Genomic DNA, 17462 nt, shown 5'->3' with positions numbered 1-17462 from the left:
GGGAGAGCGCGGGGGCCATGAGCACATGCGCGGGACTCAGAGTCAACAGAGCACTTTCTGCAGAGCCGGGGCCTTGTGGGTATTACAGCCGCCATTACTGCTGATCCTTTCAACCAACCTGTGCAGCAGCTGGGGCCTGAAAATCAGCTTCACTGCCCCTAGGTTCGGAAAGGGGAAAATTAAACAACAGTTTGCCTCTGATCCTTTTCTGATCTCAATTTACAGGGTTATAGAAGTGGAGCAGTTACAGGCGGGAAGCTCAGACCAAACATCACGTCAAGATCTGACAGAGTCGCTGGATTCATCAGGACCTGAATATCATCGGCCTTTGCACATGGAAGGAGAGAGCAGGGATCGCAACGCAGACAAACCGCACACGTGTTCAGTGTGTGGACGCGGATTCAGCCGATCGCCTGACCTGGTGAGACACGTGCACCGTCACACCGGGGAGAAACCGGGTAAAGGTGGGGACGGCGGGAAGGGCTTCAGTTCCCCGTCTGCATTGGAGGTTCAATGGCGCAGTCACACCAGGGACAGTCTGTTCACCTGCTCCGTGTGTGGAAAGGGATTTGTTTGTTCATCCCACCTGCAAACACACCAGGGAGTTCACACTGAGGAGAGACCATTTCAATGTTCTGACTGTGGGAAGAGCTTTAAAAGCCCCAAGGAACTAAAGCTACACCAACTTGTCCACACTGATGAGAGACCATTTCAATGTTCTGACTGTGGGAAGAGCTTTAAAAGCCCCGCGGAACTAAAGCTACACCAACTTGTCCACACTGATGAGAGACCATTTCAATGTTCTGACTGTGGGAAGAGCTTTAAAAGCGCTCGGTATCTGAAGGGACACCAGCTTGTTCACACTGATGAGAGACCATTTCAATGTTCTGACTGTGGGAAGAGCTTTAAAAGCCTCAGGGAACTGAAGGGACACCAGGGAGTTCACACTGATGGGAGACCATTTCAGTGTCCTAACTGTGGGAAGAGCTTTAAAAGCCCCGGGGAACTAAAGCAACACCAACTTATTCACACTGACGAGAGACCCTTTAAATGTTCTGACTGTGGGAAGAGCTTTAAAAGCCCCCAGCAGCTGAAGGGACACTGGCTCCTACACACTGGGGAGAGGCCGTTCACCTGCTCCGTGTGTGGTAAGGGATTCACTAATTCATCCCACCTGCTGGTACATCAGCGAGTTCACACTGGGGAGACGCCGTTCACCTGCTCCGTGTGTGGGAAGGGATTCACTGATTCATCCCAACTGCTGGTACATCAGCGAGTTCACAGTGACGAGAGACCCTTTAAATGTTCTGACTGTGGGATGAGCTTTAAAAGCTCCGGGGGTTTGAAGAGACACCAACACCTACACACTGGGGAGAGGCCATTCACCTGCTCTGTGTGTGGGAAGGGATTCATTCAGTCATTCCAGCTGATGGTACATCAGCGAGTTCACACTGGGGACAGACCGTTCACCTGCTCCGTGTGTGGGAAGGGATTCGCTCGGCCCTCCAGCCTGCTGGTACACCAGCGAGTTCACACTGACAAGAGACCCTTTCAATGTTCTGACTGTGGGAAGAGCTTTAAAAGCTCTGGGGAGCTGAAGGGACACCAGCGCGTTCACACTGGGGAGAGACTCTTTCAATGTTCTGAGTGTGGGAAGAGTTTTAAAAGCTCCGGGGAGCTCAAGAAACACCAACACCTACACACTGGGGAGAGGCCGTTCACCTGCTCCATGTGTGGGAAGGGATTCACTCAGTCATCCAATCTGCTGATACATCAGCGAGTTCACACTGGGGAGAGACAGTTCACCTGCTCTGTGTGTGGGAAGGGATTCACTCAGTCATCCAATCTGCTGATACATCAGCGAGTTCACACTGGGGAGAGACAGTTCACCTGCTCTGTGTGTGGGAAGGGATTCACCCAGTTACCCAACCTGCTGACACATCAGCGAGTTCACACTGATGAGAGGCCCTTTAAATGTTCTGACTGTGGGAAGAGCTTTAAAAGCTCCGGGGAGCTGAAGGGGCACCAGCGAGTTCACACTAACGAGAGACCCTTTAAATGTTCTGAGTGTGGGAAGAGTTTTAAAAGGTCCGGGGACCTCAAGCTACACCAACACCTACACACTGGGGAGAGGCCGTTCAGCTGCTCTGTGTGTGGGAAGGGATTCACTGATTCATCCAACCTGCTGGCACATCGGCGAGTTCACACTGGGGAGAGACCGTTCACTTGCTCCGTGTGTGGGAAGGGATTCACTCAGTCATCCAACCTGCTGACACATCAGCGAGTTCACACTGACGAGAGGCCCTTTAAATGTTCTGACTGTGGGAAGAGCTTTAAAAGCTCCGGGGAGTTGAAGAGACACCAGCGACTTCACACTGATCATAGAATCTAACAGCACAGAAGGAGGTGATTCGGCCCATCGTGTGTTTGAAAGATCTGTCCAATTTAGTCCCACACCCCAGCTTTATCCCCAGAACTCTGCAAACTAGTCCTCTTCAAGGACTCATCCAATTACTGTTTGAAAGTTCCTGTGGAACCTGATTCCAACATCCTTTCAGATGGTGCGTTCCAGATCTTAACAACCCTCTGTATGAAAACAATTCTCCTCATTTCCCCTCTAGTTCTTTTAGTAACTATTTTAAATCTGTGACCTTTGGTTACCGACCCACTTGCCAGAGTGAACAGTTTCTCCCTACTTGCTCGATCAAAACCCCTCATCATTTTGAACACCTCTATTAGGTCTCCTCTTAACCTTCTCTGCTCTAAGGGGAACAATCCCAGCTTCTCCAATCTCTCCACATAACTGAAGTCCCTCATCCCTGGTACCATCCTGGTCAGCCTCCTCTGCACCCTCTCCAAGGCCTTGACATCCTTCCTAAAGTGTGGTGCCCAGAACTGTACACAAGACTCCAGCTGAGGCCAAAACCCTGCAGCTGTACAAAACCCTGGTTAGACCACACCTGGAGCACTGTGAGCAGTTCTGGGCACCACACCTTAGGAAGGATATATTGGCCTTGGAGGGAGTGCAGCGTAGGTTTACCAGAATGATACCTGGACTTCAAGGGTTAAGTTACGAGGAGCGATTACACAAATTAGGGTTGTGTTCCCTGGAATTTAGAAAGTTAAGGGGTCATCTGATCGAAGTTTTCAGGATATTAAGGGGAACAGATAGGATAGATAGAGAGAAACTATTTCTGCTGGTTGGGGATTCTAGGACTGGGGGCATAGTCTTAAAATTAGAGCCAGACCTTTCAGGAGTGAAATTAGGAAACATTTCTACACACAAAGGGTGGTAGAGGTTTGGAACTCTCTTCCGCAAACAGCAATTGATGCTCGATCAATTGTTAATTTTAAATCTGAGATTGATAGGTTTTTGTTAACCAAAGGTATTAAGGGATATGGGCCAAAGGCGGGTGTATGGAGTTAGGTCACAGATCAGCCATGATCTCATTGAATGGCGGAACAGGCTCGAGGGGCTGAATGGCCTCCTCCTGTCCTATGTTCCCAACTAGTGATTTGTAAAAGTTTAGTGTAACTTCCTTGTTTTTGTATTCAATGGCACTGTTTACAAAGCCAAATATCCCATACGCTTCCTGAACCGCCTCACCAACTTGCCGTGGCACTTTCAAAGACTTGTGAATATGGACCCCCAGGTCCCTCTGCTCTTGCACCCCCTCAAAATAGTCCCATTTAGATTATACGGCCTCTCCCTGTTGTTTCTCCCAAAGTGCATCACTTCACACTTCTCCTCATTTAATGTCATCTGCCTTGTGTCTGCTCATTTCACAGTCTGTCTCTGTCCTTCTGAAGTCTGCTACTACTACACTCACAAAACTTGGCAACATAGTAAATAGTATCATCCGTAAACTTTGAAATTGTTCACCTATACCCAAGTCCAGGTCAGTTATATATAACAAGAAAAGCAATGGTCCTAATTCCGACCCCTGGGGGAGCCCACTGCATACCTCCCTCCAGTTCAGAAAAACATCCCTCAGCACTGCTCACTGCCTCCTCTCCCTTAGCCAATTATATACCCAAATTACCATCAGCCCTTTAATTCCCTCTGCTTCTATTTTCAGAGTAAGTCTCTTATGTGGTACTTTATCAAATGCCTTTTGAAAGTCCATATATACAACATCTGCTGCACTACCTTCATCAACCCTCTGTTACTTCATCCGAGAACTCAATCAGGTTAATCAGACACGATTTACCTTTAACAAATCCATACTGGCTGCCCCTTATTAATCCATGCTTCTCCAAGTGAGAATTAATTTTGTCCTTGACAATGGTCTCTAGTCGTTCACCCACCACTGTAGGGGTCGCAAAATCCCCTCAGCCCCCGAAGATCGGGAAATATTAATCCACATCGTAGATGAAGACTTGTGTGATTTAAATTGTCTCTGGGCTGGACAATGTTTTAAAACAGACCCAGAACCGCAAAAGGCTGCGTTAAAAAGCTCGTAAGCTAGGCAGCACTTGGACACTGGAATCAAAGAACTTTGTGAAAATCGCACACTTTAAGATTGTACATTTTATTAAAAGATGTACTCTTGAGTTTTGGACTGTTTAAATTGCCCAGGGCATAAAAATGGCTGAACAGACCTCATGGAAACAGAATTTTAAAAGGCAGCAGAAAAGGACAGACAGGCTGTTAGCATATGAAAAGCTCAGCGCTGCCCTGTGGTAAGTTTGAATGGAGCCCGAGCTGTCAGTCACCCTGTGGTATTGGGTGGGTCCGGTAACCTACAAGCTGCTTGTTTACACTGGGGAGTAGCCCATTTGAATCAGCCAATCATCGGACGGCAAGCACAATGGGTTGTTAACACACATCCATTCACTGAAATTGACTCTACTACGTGATGTCTCCATGTATGAATGGAGGAAGTTAAAAGCCATTCTCTTGTGTATTCGGACTTTTCGGCGCGAAATTGCGCATGGACCTTTTCGGCGCGAAAACAGCAGGGACTCCCAGGGTATAAAGATTAAGCCCAGGAAGTCCTCTGCCCCCTTTTTTGTCTCTTTTACTCTTTGGACTGCAGGTGAGCAAGGCTTCTGACCCACTAGCAAGACAATCTAGGGAGAAGTAAAGCGGTGGTAACTTAAGGGAAATGTTGCTAAGATTGTACGGTTAACATTGTAGCCATTTATCCCTCATTTTTGCCGTCTGCCTTCCCCTGTTAAGCAATTTTACCGTGATTACTTTGATTGTGTGGTGTAGTTTCTTTAGTTTTAATAAAATTTGACTTTCTTGCATCCAGACTATTTGTCCGTTTTTAATATATCATTAATTATAAGTTCCTCCAGTCAGAACTGGAGTTTTTTTTAGCAATTTGAAACCGCTGATTGAAATTGGTCACAGGGCAGTGGCAAAGGCAGCCTGACCAGGTAAATTACTGTAAACCAGGTAAAGGATGCCCACCTACAAATTGGCGACCACGGCAGGACTGGAGGAAGTTTTTGAAAGGATAAGTGGTCTGGATCTAGAGAAAGCATCAGCTCTTGCTTTTCTTGCTTTCAGTCTGTGGGTAGCCCTGCAGAAGTTAGCGGCAGCATGTAAGCTGACCTATTATAGTATAGGTGGCTGGGTTAAGAAGGGTGAGATGAGGGTGCGGGAGGAGGTTACAGAGGCCAAGAATCGGGAGTCAGTGTTTGAAAAATGCCAGGCGGACGTAGAACGCCTCATAAGAGAGGTGAATGAGGCCAGAGATAGTGGGATGAGGGTGTGGGAAGAAAATGCACGCCTCACACTAGAGGTCACAAAATGCCAGGCAGAGATCGAGCGCCTTGTGCAGGAAGTCACAGAGGCTAGGGACAGTGAGATGAGGCTACAGGAGGAAAACGCACATCTCACCCAAGAAGCTACTGAGGGCAAAAGCCACACGAGGCACAAGATAGAGTTCCTAAAGTGCCAAATTACAGAAGCAAAGAGTAACGAGATGAGAATGCCCACCTCACCTCAGAAGTAACAGCAGGAGGAAAAGGTTAGGGAGGTAAAGGCAGCTTATAAGCTGGCCTGCGACCAAAGATTTAGTGGAGCAGATCATACCCCATGTAACAGACAGATAGAGAGTTTAGGTATGGTGTTATTAAGGACTAAAGGGATGATATGTCTCATAAGTCCGAAGGGAAGTCCGTCGGACAGTACCAGCAGCCCAAATCAAACTGCCCCACAGGCAGCACCCAGAACAGAGCTGGCTAGGGAATTAGAGATCCCAAGACCGCAGCCCACAGCTCCGAGTTTTGAGGAGCTCTGGCAGCAAGAAGGGGTGGACAATGGGGTGGTAGGAGAATGCCAGCAAGTCCCACTAGGCAGGCGGGGACCAGGACCAGTGTACCCCCTCCGACAACGGAGGTATGGTCTGCCCGTGAACGATAATGACCCAGGGGCTGTTCAGCATACCTATCTGGTACCCTATGATACCCAACAGCTCAGAGGCCTGGTGAAACATATTCCCCTGCTCTCCGAAAAGGGAAACCCTGAATGCACTTCCAAGAGATAGAACAGGCAGCCTGTGTTAACGGCTGTGATGACGAAGAGAAAGCCAAAATGTTGCTTTTCTCTGTAGATAGTAAGCTCTATCAGACCCTTTCAGATGAGGCTAAGAGAGGGCAGAAGGGTTTTGAGGACCTAAAGGAGGAAACACTGGAAGCCATGGGTGCGAACGACGGCAGTCCATTCGATCGCATAGGGAAAACTCTGCAGAAGGAAGGGGAGACCCCACAGGCATTTGCAGACAGGCTGTGGCCAGTCTACAACAGTGCGTGTACAGGGGGACAAGATAGGGCACACCTGAACCAGCGGCAGCGGACCCAATGGTTTCATTGCCTGGTGTCCAATTGCCTGCCCCAGATAAAAGCAAAGGCTGATACTTGGTTTGACCACCGAGACCCCCTAGCAACCGAAGAGACTGTAATCCGGCAGCTCACAGTAGCATATAGGAACGGTAGGAATAGTGGGACCCCCCAGCAAAAGGGTAAGGTCCACGAGGTTAAACCTGGGGCTCAAAACAAGAAAGAGTGGCGCCAGGAGGGGAGCCATCCCTCCCAGAACAAGGTCACTTGTTACAGGTGCGGGGAGGATGGCCACTGGCACCGGGATTGTGAAAAGCCTGGGAGAGATGATAAAGCCAGGACCCCCAAGGCCCAACTCAGAAGGCAGAGACAGAAACTTCTCCCGATACAGTCGAGTCCATCATGGAGTCGATAAAATCTTTCCTCAGGGCCAATCAGGGAAAGGTAGCAGCAATCAGTGGTGCTACAGCCCCCTCGCCCACCTCTGCCTCCCCACAATGACTGGAGCCCACGCAGCCTGTCCGTCTGTGTAATCTCCGGTACGATGAATGGAAGAGACCGCTCGTACAGATGGAGGTAGAGAAGGTTACAGGGACTTATCTATTGGATACGGGGGCATCATGCACCGTGATCCATATGGATAATCCCACCACCTCACCTCTGTCTAACGGGGTTCCATACATACTATCGGGATTCACCGGTCAGGAGCAGGCGGGGGTAATTTATGGGCAGGCAGCAGACAGCATGGGGAAGCATCATTGGAATAACCGGCCGCTGCTCGAGCCTAGCAAGAGCCACCAGTGGGAGATAGGAGACCTAGTGATGGTAAGAAACTATTCCCAGGTGGGAAGTTTAGAGCCACTCTACATGGGACCCTATAGTATAGTTGATAGGGCCAACCCCATGGTCTATGCAGTAAAACTACCCCGGTGCACAAAGTGGTTCCACACCAACCAATGTAAATTGTATAAATCTGACCATACAAGTTCAAGTTCACAGGCTGTAAAGACAGGCGCTGTGGCTTGTTTCAAGGGAAAAGTTGTCCGGCCTACCAATTGGGACACTTCCCCGCCCCAGTGGGACCTAAGTTTTGGCCAAAGTTTAAATTTGAAGCAGTTATTTAGTTCAGAAACAGAGAAACCGCAGCCTGAGAGTAGAAATCTGCAGGCTGCTGTGAGTTCATTCACAGAAAATCGCTTGGGGGGCTCCAGGAAGGAGCCGCCTTTTGAAGAGACTGCCTGCTCATGCGTAGTCGCCGGTCTGGAGACAGGAATTCCCCAGTCTTTTGAACGGCCTGTTCGCGCAGGTGCAGTTCCCCAGCCCGTGACCACAGCGGCTCCTCTTCAGTTTTCTCGCGCAGGCGCAGTCACCTGGTTAAAGGGACAAGCTTCCCAGCCCGCTTCTAGAGTGGTTCCCCCTATGGTGTGGGACTCTGGGAGGAAGGGATAGCAATTCCTCTTGCAGGGGACATATGGAAGGAGCTGGTACCAGGTTTTGGACCTGGAGAGGAAGATTTTCAGCCACCAGCAGCGGGTGGTGAGGGGATACCTGCCCCCAGTACAGGAGTGGGTAGGGAAAAGGAGACAAACCCGGATTACTGGCAGGCTGCCAGGTATATTAAACAGTGCGGGCTGTTTGCATTAGGGGGAGAAGGCTCCCAGCCAGCTAGGGCTGTGACCCAAGCTCAGGGTCCGTCAGCCAAAGTTTCCCCCACAGAGACGCCCCTCAGAAGGTCTCAGCGGGTCCACAAGCCCAAGATAAGATGGTCACCAGAGTACCCGCCACAAGGAGCAATCTCCCGAGCCCGGGAGGAAACTGATCACAGAGGTCCCCAACTAGCAGCCATAAGTTGCCAGGGACCAGAAGCAGGAGGCAGTCCAGCTTTGCTGCAGGCAGCAGTAATCTGCGACAGTGACACCAGAGATTAACCTGGCCATCCGGAGATGGGCGGCATTTGTATTATAGCTTTGTGTTAAGTTACCAATGTTTATAGCTTGCTTTTAAGGTGTTTAAATTTTAAGTTTAGAATGTAACTAGTAGTTTTGAGTTTAAGTTCAAGGTTTAAGTTTATAAGTGTGCCAAATGCTTGTATTTTGGTCCGAGGTCGAGGGACTCGACCATGTCTCCACCTAAGACAGCAGGTCAGTGAGAGACCTGGCTGCATTTTAAGTTCTTTTGCAGGAGAGTGGACAAAGGAGCAGCCCTGTTCGCTCAGCCCGAGCTGGGCATCAAATGAAGGTATAGTTATACAGAATGTTGGGGATCACCTCGCCACTGGACGAATCTAGGAGGAGACCCCGCAGCGACCTTTGGGAGAAACCGGACAGGGTCTGGAGGAACCTGCCTATTCATCCTACGTGGAAGAGATGGCCCCAGCTGGGTGGGGCACGGCCCCAACCCAGCACTATCCTGACCGAATTTCACTTGCGGGAGACCTCGCTATTGAGGAGTCATGGTGGGGAAGTGCGGGCGCCTTGTCAGATAGGGACGCGTTCCCCGGGAGTGGGTGGTGGTGGCCTGGGAAAGATTGTAAAGGGAAGGGGGAGACCCAAGAGTCACGTGGGTGCGTTCGGGGAAGGGAGGAACTCACCCGGGGCCCACGGGTAAAGTTAGAGTGTAAGTGTGGCTGGGAAGGATGAGTGGGTGGCCGGATCTGGGATCCAAGTTTGAGTGTGGGGCCAGTGAGAGCCGCCACACAGGCACCCATCATTTTCTGCAGCCAGTCGAGGGAAGACTGGAGGGGGAGGGACTGGGAGTCACAATCCTATACTCCCCGGTCTCGGTCTGTGAAATATGAGGGGTACCCCGCCTCCACAAAGGGACAAGGGAACGGCTCGGGGCTGGCAGATCAGACTGTTCTGTAAAATCCATTCTGTATATTTTAAACGTTTATGACCATTAAAGGGGGGATGGATGGAACATTTACTGCCCGGGTGGGAGGAGCAATACCCACTCGAATTTTGCGACCCATCATTGGCACGTGATGGTTGGGGTTTATTTCAGCATTTTGTTTCAAATGTTTAATGAAGATTTTGTATTTTGTTTTACAGTTCCAAGCACTGCAGAGGCGTTGGACCCTCTCCGTGCTTGGGATCATTTTGATTACATTGTATAACCAAGATTGCAACATTTTGTAATATGTTATAATGTAACAAGTGGTGCAGGGGTATGAGACCCCTTATTGTAACATTTTGTAATTGATGTATCTGTAGATGCCTACCGTACCATGGTTTTTCTCGGATTTGAGGGTAATAGACGGGTCGGGGAATCAGTGATAGGTAGCTATAGGTAATTCCAGGGGATGATTGTTTGTGGGGGGGGTCAGAAAATTTTGCTCACTTCTTCAAGAGGATACTACAAGCAAGTTGGAAGTATCCAAGTGGGGAAATGTAGGGGTCGCAAAATCCCCCCAGCCCCCAAAGATTGGGAAATATTAACCCACATCGTGGACGACGACTTGTGTGATTTAAATTGTCTCTGGGTTGGACAATGTTTTAAAACATACCCAGAACTGCAAAAGGCTGTGTTAAAAAGCTCGTAAGCTAGGCAGCACTTGGACACTGGAATCAAAGAACTTTGTGAAAATCGCACACTTTAAGATTGTACATTTTATTAAAAGATGTACTCTTGAGTTTTGGACTGTTTAAATTGCCCAGGGCATAAAAATGGCTGAACAGACCTCATGGAAACCGAATTTTAAAAGGCAGCAGAAAAGGACAGACAGGCTGTTAGCATATGAAAAGCTCAGCACTGCCCTGTAGTAAGTTTGAATGGAGCCCGAGCTGTCGGTCACCCTGTGGTATTGGGCGGGTCCGGTAACCTACAAGCTGCTTGTTTACACTGGGGAGTAGCCTGTTTGAATCAGCCAATCATCGGACAGCAAGCACAATGGGTTGTTTACACACATCCATTCACTGAAATTGACTCTACTACGTGATGTCTCCATGTATGAATGGAGGAAGTTAAAAGCCCTTCTCTTGTGTATTCGGACTTTTCGGCGCGAAATTGCGCACGGACCTTTTCGGCGTGAAAACAGCAGGGACTCCCAGGGTATAAAGATTAAGCCCAGGAATTCCTCTGCCCCCTTTTTTGTCTCTTACTCTTTGGACTGCAGGTGAGCAAGGTTTTGACCCACTAGCAAGACAATCTAGTGAGAAGGGGTGGTAATTTAAGGGAAATGTTGCTAAGATTGTACGGTTAACATTGTAGCCATTTATCCCTCGTTTTTGCCGTCTGCATTCCCCTGTTAAGCAATTTTACCGTGATTACTTTGATCGTGTGGTGTAGTTTCTTTAGTTATAATAAAATGTGACTTTCTTGCATCCAGACCATTTGTCCGTTTTTAATATATCATTAATTATAAGGTCCTCAAGTCAGAACTGGAGGGGGGGGGTTTAGCGATTCAAAACCGCTGATTGGAATTGGTCAAAGTGCAGTGCCAAAGGCTGCCTGACCAGGTAAATTACCGTAAACCAGGTAAAGGATGCCCACCTGCACCAATGACATTCGACTGATTGGCCTGTAGTTACCAGGTTTATCCCTCTTCCCTTTTTTTAAACAGGGTGTAACATTTGCAATCCTCCAGTCCTCTGGCACCACTCCCATATATCTGAGGGAGATTGAAAGATTGTGGTCGGAGCATCTGCTATCTCCACCCTAGCTTCCCTTTGCAATCGAGGATGCATCCACCTGGACTGGGTGACTTGTTAACTTTGAGTGATGACAACCTATTTAGCACCTCCTTTCTATCCATTTTTATCCAATTTCTCTACTCCCCCTCCTCTACTGCGACATTAACTTCATCCTCTTCTTTTGTGAAGACAGATGCTAAGTACTCATTCAGTACCTCAGCCACGCCCTCTGCCTCCGTATGATGAGCTCCTATTTGGTCCCTAATCGGCCCCACCATTCCTTTAACTATCCTTTTACTTTTCATATGTTTATAAAAGATTTTTGGGTTCCCTTTTACATTACCCACTAATCTTTTCTTGTATTCTCTCCCTTGTGTCAGCTGTGGCTCTCTGAGTCAGAAGGTTGTTCTAGTCCCACTCCAGGGACTTGAGCACATAAAGCTAGGCTGACACTCCAGTGCAGTGCTGAGGGAGTGCTGCACTGTTTCTGATGAGACTTTAAACTGAGGCCCCGTCTGCTCTCAGGTGGATGTAAAAGACCCCATGGCACTCTTTTGAAGACAAGTAGGGGAGTTATCCCCGGTGTCCTGGCCAATATTTATCCCTCAACCAACAGAACAAAAACAGATTACCTGGTTATTATCACAATGCTGTTTGTGGGAGCTTGCTGAGCATAAATTGGCTGCCGTGTTTCCCACATTACAACAATGACTCCACTTCAAAAGTACTTCATTGGCTGTAAAGAGCTTTGAGATGTTTGGTGGTCGTGAAAGGCGCTATATCAATGCAAGTCTTTCTTTCATATATCCTTTTTCAATTTCCCCCCACTCTCTCTATTCTCCTGGTTTTTGACTTTATTCTGTACCTGACATTTGTCATAAACTTCCTTTTTCTGTTTTATTCTTACCTCGATATCCTTTGTCATCCAGGGAGCTTGAGCTTTGGACGCCCCATCGTTCCTCCTTATGGGAATATGCTTGGTTTGTACCTGGTGTCAAATTTTGTTTTATAACGCTCCCGTGAAGCACGTTGGGACATTTTACTACCTTAAATACATTATATAAATACAAGTTGTTGTTATTGTCTGAAACTAACAAATTCCACAGAGGAAAAATAACAGTATTTTTACTCCCAAATATTAAATATTTTGTTCCACGAGATTTATCTGCTTTTAGTGATGAATTTAAAAAGTCTCTATTAAAACCTGAGAAAGTGTGTTGTGAGACAAAGAGCCTTGTGTCCAATGTGGGGAATAAAGGCCCACAGCCTCCCCGGGCCCCGAACAAGGGACTGGAGAAACTCGCTGCCCTGCAGATCAGACAATCAGCCGGCGCTAGTCCCACCCCTCGGGCTCCCCGATTGGTTGGAGGACCCGCCACCGGCTCGCTCCTCCAGCCCTGCCCCGCTCGCTCCCTATTGGTTGGAAGCTCCCGGCAATCACCCGGGCAGTGTGAGCTGAGCATGCGCGGACCTTGGCAGCTGCCGCTGACACATCAGGTGAGAGAGCTCAGGGAGCGGGTTAATGAACCCCAGGGGAGGCTGCGAGATTCTCAGCAGCTCAGCTCTGCTCGGTGCTGTGTGAACGGGCTGCTCCACACCCCGGCTGCTCACAGGGAATGTCAGTGCGGAGCACCCAGTGCAGAAGGCCCAGGGTGGAAGTCCCAGAGAGTGTCCTCAGCGGGAGGCCCAGCACGGAGGACCCCAGGTGGGAGGCCCAACACGGAGGACCCAGAGGAGAGTGTCCTAGGCGGGAGGCCCAGCACGGAGGATCCCAGGCAGGGGGCCCAGCATGGAGGACCCCAGGTGGGGGGCCCAGCGCGGAGGACCCCAGGCGGGGGGCCCAGCGCGGAGGACCCCAGGCGGGGGGCCCAGCGCGGAGGACCCCAGGCGGGGGCCCCGGGCGGAGGACCCCAGGCGGGGGGCCCAGGGCGGAGGACCCCAGGCGGGGGGCCCAGCACGGAGGACCCCAGGCGGGGGGCCCAGGGCGGAGCGACTGGTCGACAGAAGCGGAGTCGGGAGATGCTGTGGGTGAGCATGCTGCACGGTTTCTAAAGTTGAAGAACGGTCTCCGGCCCGAATGAGTTCCAGCGGCCCCGCCTGTGCTTCGTCTGGTGGCAGCTGTGAGGCTTTGTTTCAGTGATGGGATCGGGTTTGTGCGCTGCCATTTTGGTGGAGGAAAGACAGACTGTTCCTATCTATAGTATGGTGCTTGAACAGCCATAAGATGGGAAAAGAGAACGGGATACAAGTGAAAAAGGAAAATAAAAGACAAAACAAGGTATATCGGCAAGGAATAACCAATGTCTTGATGGCTGGGTCCTGTGAGTGATAACAGCAAGAAGAAGGAAATTTGAGTACTCGTTTTCCTCTTTTACGGGATTTGAGAAAGTGGTCGGCTTCTTTTCTGTGGAAAGGTTGAAGATTGTGGATAAGGATTATGACATTATATGGTTGGATAACATCAAGTGAAGACCAGGAGTTATTAGAGTGCCAATAGGACTGGCGTTGAACTGGTATTACTTGTATTTTGAAGAAGTTTCGGGTTCTGGTTAAAAATAGTTTACTTGAAGTCTTAAGTGATTTTTTGATGTGGTTGTAGGACTTTGTATATTGTGGTGTTATTTAGTGTTAAAGCCTTCCTTAATCGAATGAACGAACGCTCTAGTGAACGCACGCATGCAGATACAAATATATGCACGCACACACGCATACACAGTGGAACTTACGTTCAGCCGAATGAAGGGCCCGCTCTCCAGGACGGGGGTCGCTCGGTGAGTGTGAGGCCTGCCGGACGGATGAACTAACGCACGCATACACACAGGTAGACAAATGATATGCACGCATACACAATGGAACTTACGTTCGACTGAATGAAGGGCCCTTGCTCTCCAGGATGAAGGCCCGCTTGGTGAGCACGAAGCCTGCCGGACGGATGAACGAATGCACGCATGCACGCAGATAGAAATGGCACACATGTACACAGTCATGCACAATGGAACTTACGCTTGAGCGAACGAACGTACGAATGGAGGAATGACTGATTGAACGATGCCAGTTGGACTGGTGTGTACGGATTCTTGGTTTATTAAATAGTTGCAGTTTGTACTGTAAATATTATTGATTTACCTGTAAAATTTATTGTTGTATTTATATTGTTGACCATAATTGGTCAATGAATGTAATGGATTTACTATGTAACTGATGAGTTGTATAAGTACTGTTGTACTTGAATGTTAACATTTTAAAAAGGACAACAGGTTATACCAAGCAAAAATGATGAGTTACTAGATTGCCAGTAGGACTGGTATGTATTGTTTTTTACTATGGGTGCCTGTATTGTTGACATTGGTTTTGCCTGGAAAAATTTATTATTGTATTTGTACTGTTAATCTAAAAGCTGTTTTTTTTTAAGGCTTAGCCTTATTGTGGTTAATGAATGTAATGGATTTATCATGTAATTGATGAGCTGTAACAAGTACTACCAGATTTAAATAAAAGAGAAAAAATGAACCCCGGGATCCCTGATAGCCAGCCAGGAATCTGGTGCTGCTGCTGTGCCAGAAGAGAAGAGAGGAGAGGAGAGGAGAGGACAGGTGAGGTCTCTCTCTCTGTCCAGGAGGAGAGACCACATCTGTTGCTGCTGCAGCTACTATTGGGGTGCCAGAGGAGAGTAGAGGAGAGACCAGGAGACCAGACCAGAGCTAACAACAAAGGGAAGCCATTCCATCACTGTTTCCCCAACTGGTCTCCATTACAGGAGAGGGAGAGAGGTGAGAAAAACGAACATCCTACATCTGTTCAGAAGGAGGGAGAGCCATTGGAAAACTTCTACAGGTGGGTGTTTCATGGTGCACTCTCATAAAGACTTTGTATTTAAGTGGGGGGGAGGAAAGAAGAAGGAGAAGAAAACATCTAGGGGTGTGTGTGAGTGTTTGTGGCTCTTGTAAAAACTAGGCCACACACACCACTAGCAAACACCCCTCCCTATTGCTTGACCTGGGACAGCTGGAGCTGCCCAGGTGAAGTCATCATTTAATTATCACATCGTTAAGACCTGGTGGTGGACTGAGCCTGGGCATCGCTAGCTTTATTTTCCCAGGTGAAGACATCTTCTCCCCCCACAAGAAGACCATCAATAGAGACTTATTTTTCAGAGAGTGCACCCCTGCGAGCACCCACCCACCATCTTGAGTGGAGACCCAGCCCCTGCGGCCTCCCTCCTTCCCACCCCCCTTTCTCTCTCTCTTTTTGTCTCTCTCTTTGTCTCTCTCTAAAGAGGCACCTCATATCCATCAATTGCCCATTGAGCAGAGGGGAGAAGGCCCCTCTCCCAATTTAATCAACAAGGGGAGAGGTGTGTCTTCACTTTTAAAGCTCCCCCTGCTCAGGGAAAACAACCACTGAGGCCATTAACATCACCAGGCCTGTGACTTGGGCGGGTGTAGCCCTTTATAATAAGCACCCCACGATGGTGACCACATCATCGCTGGTGACGGGGCCAGCAAGGTTATATGCAAGTGTGGCAGCCATGGCCACGGCTGCTCCCGCTGCTTCTGCTGCCCCGTCACCATTCCGCCTCATCACTAAAAAACACGGGGTGAAGAGCTACACTCACCCCAACATGACTATCGAGGCGTGCGTGAAGGCCATGGCTGGGGTTGTTGGCCCTTCAGCCATCATCGCCACCTCGAAAATGTACGGCAAGGCAGTGTTCTTCCTGGCATCGGAGCGGGCGATGTCCCTGGCTGTAACCAAGGGGCTCACCGTGGGTGGGACCTTCCTGCCAGTGGATCCTCTTGAGGCCACCGCGCAAAGGATCCTCTTGTCAAACGTCCCGCCCTTTGTTTTGGCTGAGCTCCTCCTCCCCCCACCTACGTCAACTGGGGGAGGTGAGGTCGGGGATCACACCCATCCCACTCGGATGCAAGGAGGCCAGCCTCCGGCATGTCTTCTCCTTCCAGCACCAGCTTTATGTTCAGCTGGCTCAGGATGAGGACACCGAGGGCGCTTTTATCGTGTGCCACGATGGGGCTGCCCACCGCGGCTTTTGGATGTCGGACGGTGTGCAGTGCCACGCCTGTAAGGAGGTGGGGCACGTACGAAAGAACTGCCCTGCCTCCAAGGCCCTAGACAGATGGTCGGATCTGGTGCTGCTCGTCGGCTCCATACGTGCCGCTGTCAAATCCATGGGCGCGGACGAGGGCGCGGGGCCACGGGAGCAGCGTCAGATCAACAAATTCCTCACTGGGCTGCTGAGGGAGTGGCGGTCGAATAGCGGCCACTCTCCCTCCTCCCGTTGGGTTAAGTAGAGTTTGCACTATGCTCTTGTCATGAAGATAACCATAGCCAGCCTCAACATCAACGGCAGCAGAGATGCGCGCCGTAGAGTTAATAACTTCTTGGTCCTCCGGGACGGGAGGTATGCTGTGTGCTTCCTGCAAGAAACCCACACCGTTCCGGAGGACGAGGCCACGTGGCTCCTGGAGTGGCAAGGAGGGGTCAGCATGAGTCACCTCTCCAACTATTCCAGCGGGGTGGCTACCTTGCTGGCCCTGCATTTTCAGCCGGTTATCTTGTGGGTCAAGGAGCACGTGCCGGGCTGCTTGCTTCAGGTCACTGCGGCTGGTGCGCAGCAAGTGTGCTTCTTTGAAGAAGTGTCTGCTCTTCTGGGCTCCATCGACGTCGGTGAGTGCATCATCCTCGGGGGAGATTTTAATTGCACCCTCAAGGCGAGGGACCGTTCGGGTCCCCCGCGCAGCCTGGCATTGGTGGAGAAGTTGAGGGACCTGGTCGGGTCCAAAGATGTGCGGGTTAGGTTGATTGGCTATGATAAATTGACCCTTAGTGTTAGGGGGATTAAATACGTGGGGTTACGGGGATAGGGTGGGATATGTGTTGGTGTAGGCGTTACGGGGATCAGGTGGGATATGTGTCAGTGCAGGCTCGATGGGCCGAAATGGCCTCTATCTGCACTGTGGGGTTTCTGTGTGATTTCTGTGTGGGTCCTTTGACTTGGTGGACATCTGGCGAAATCTCCAT

Source organism: Somniosus microcephalus, unplaced genomic scaffold, assembly GCF_052327205.1.
Source record: "Somniosus microcephalus isolate GS21.2 unplaced genomic scaffold, FLI_Smic_1.0 scaffold255, whole genome shotgun sequence".
NCBI classification, from domain to species: domain Eukaryota; kingdom Metazoa; phylum Chordata; class Chondrichthyes; order Squaliformes; family Somniosidae; genus Somniosus; species Somniosus microcephalus.
The sequence above is the reverse complement of the archived record's forward strand: the minus strand, read 5'-3'. Positions refer to the sequence as shown.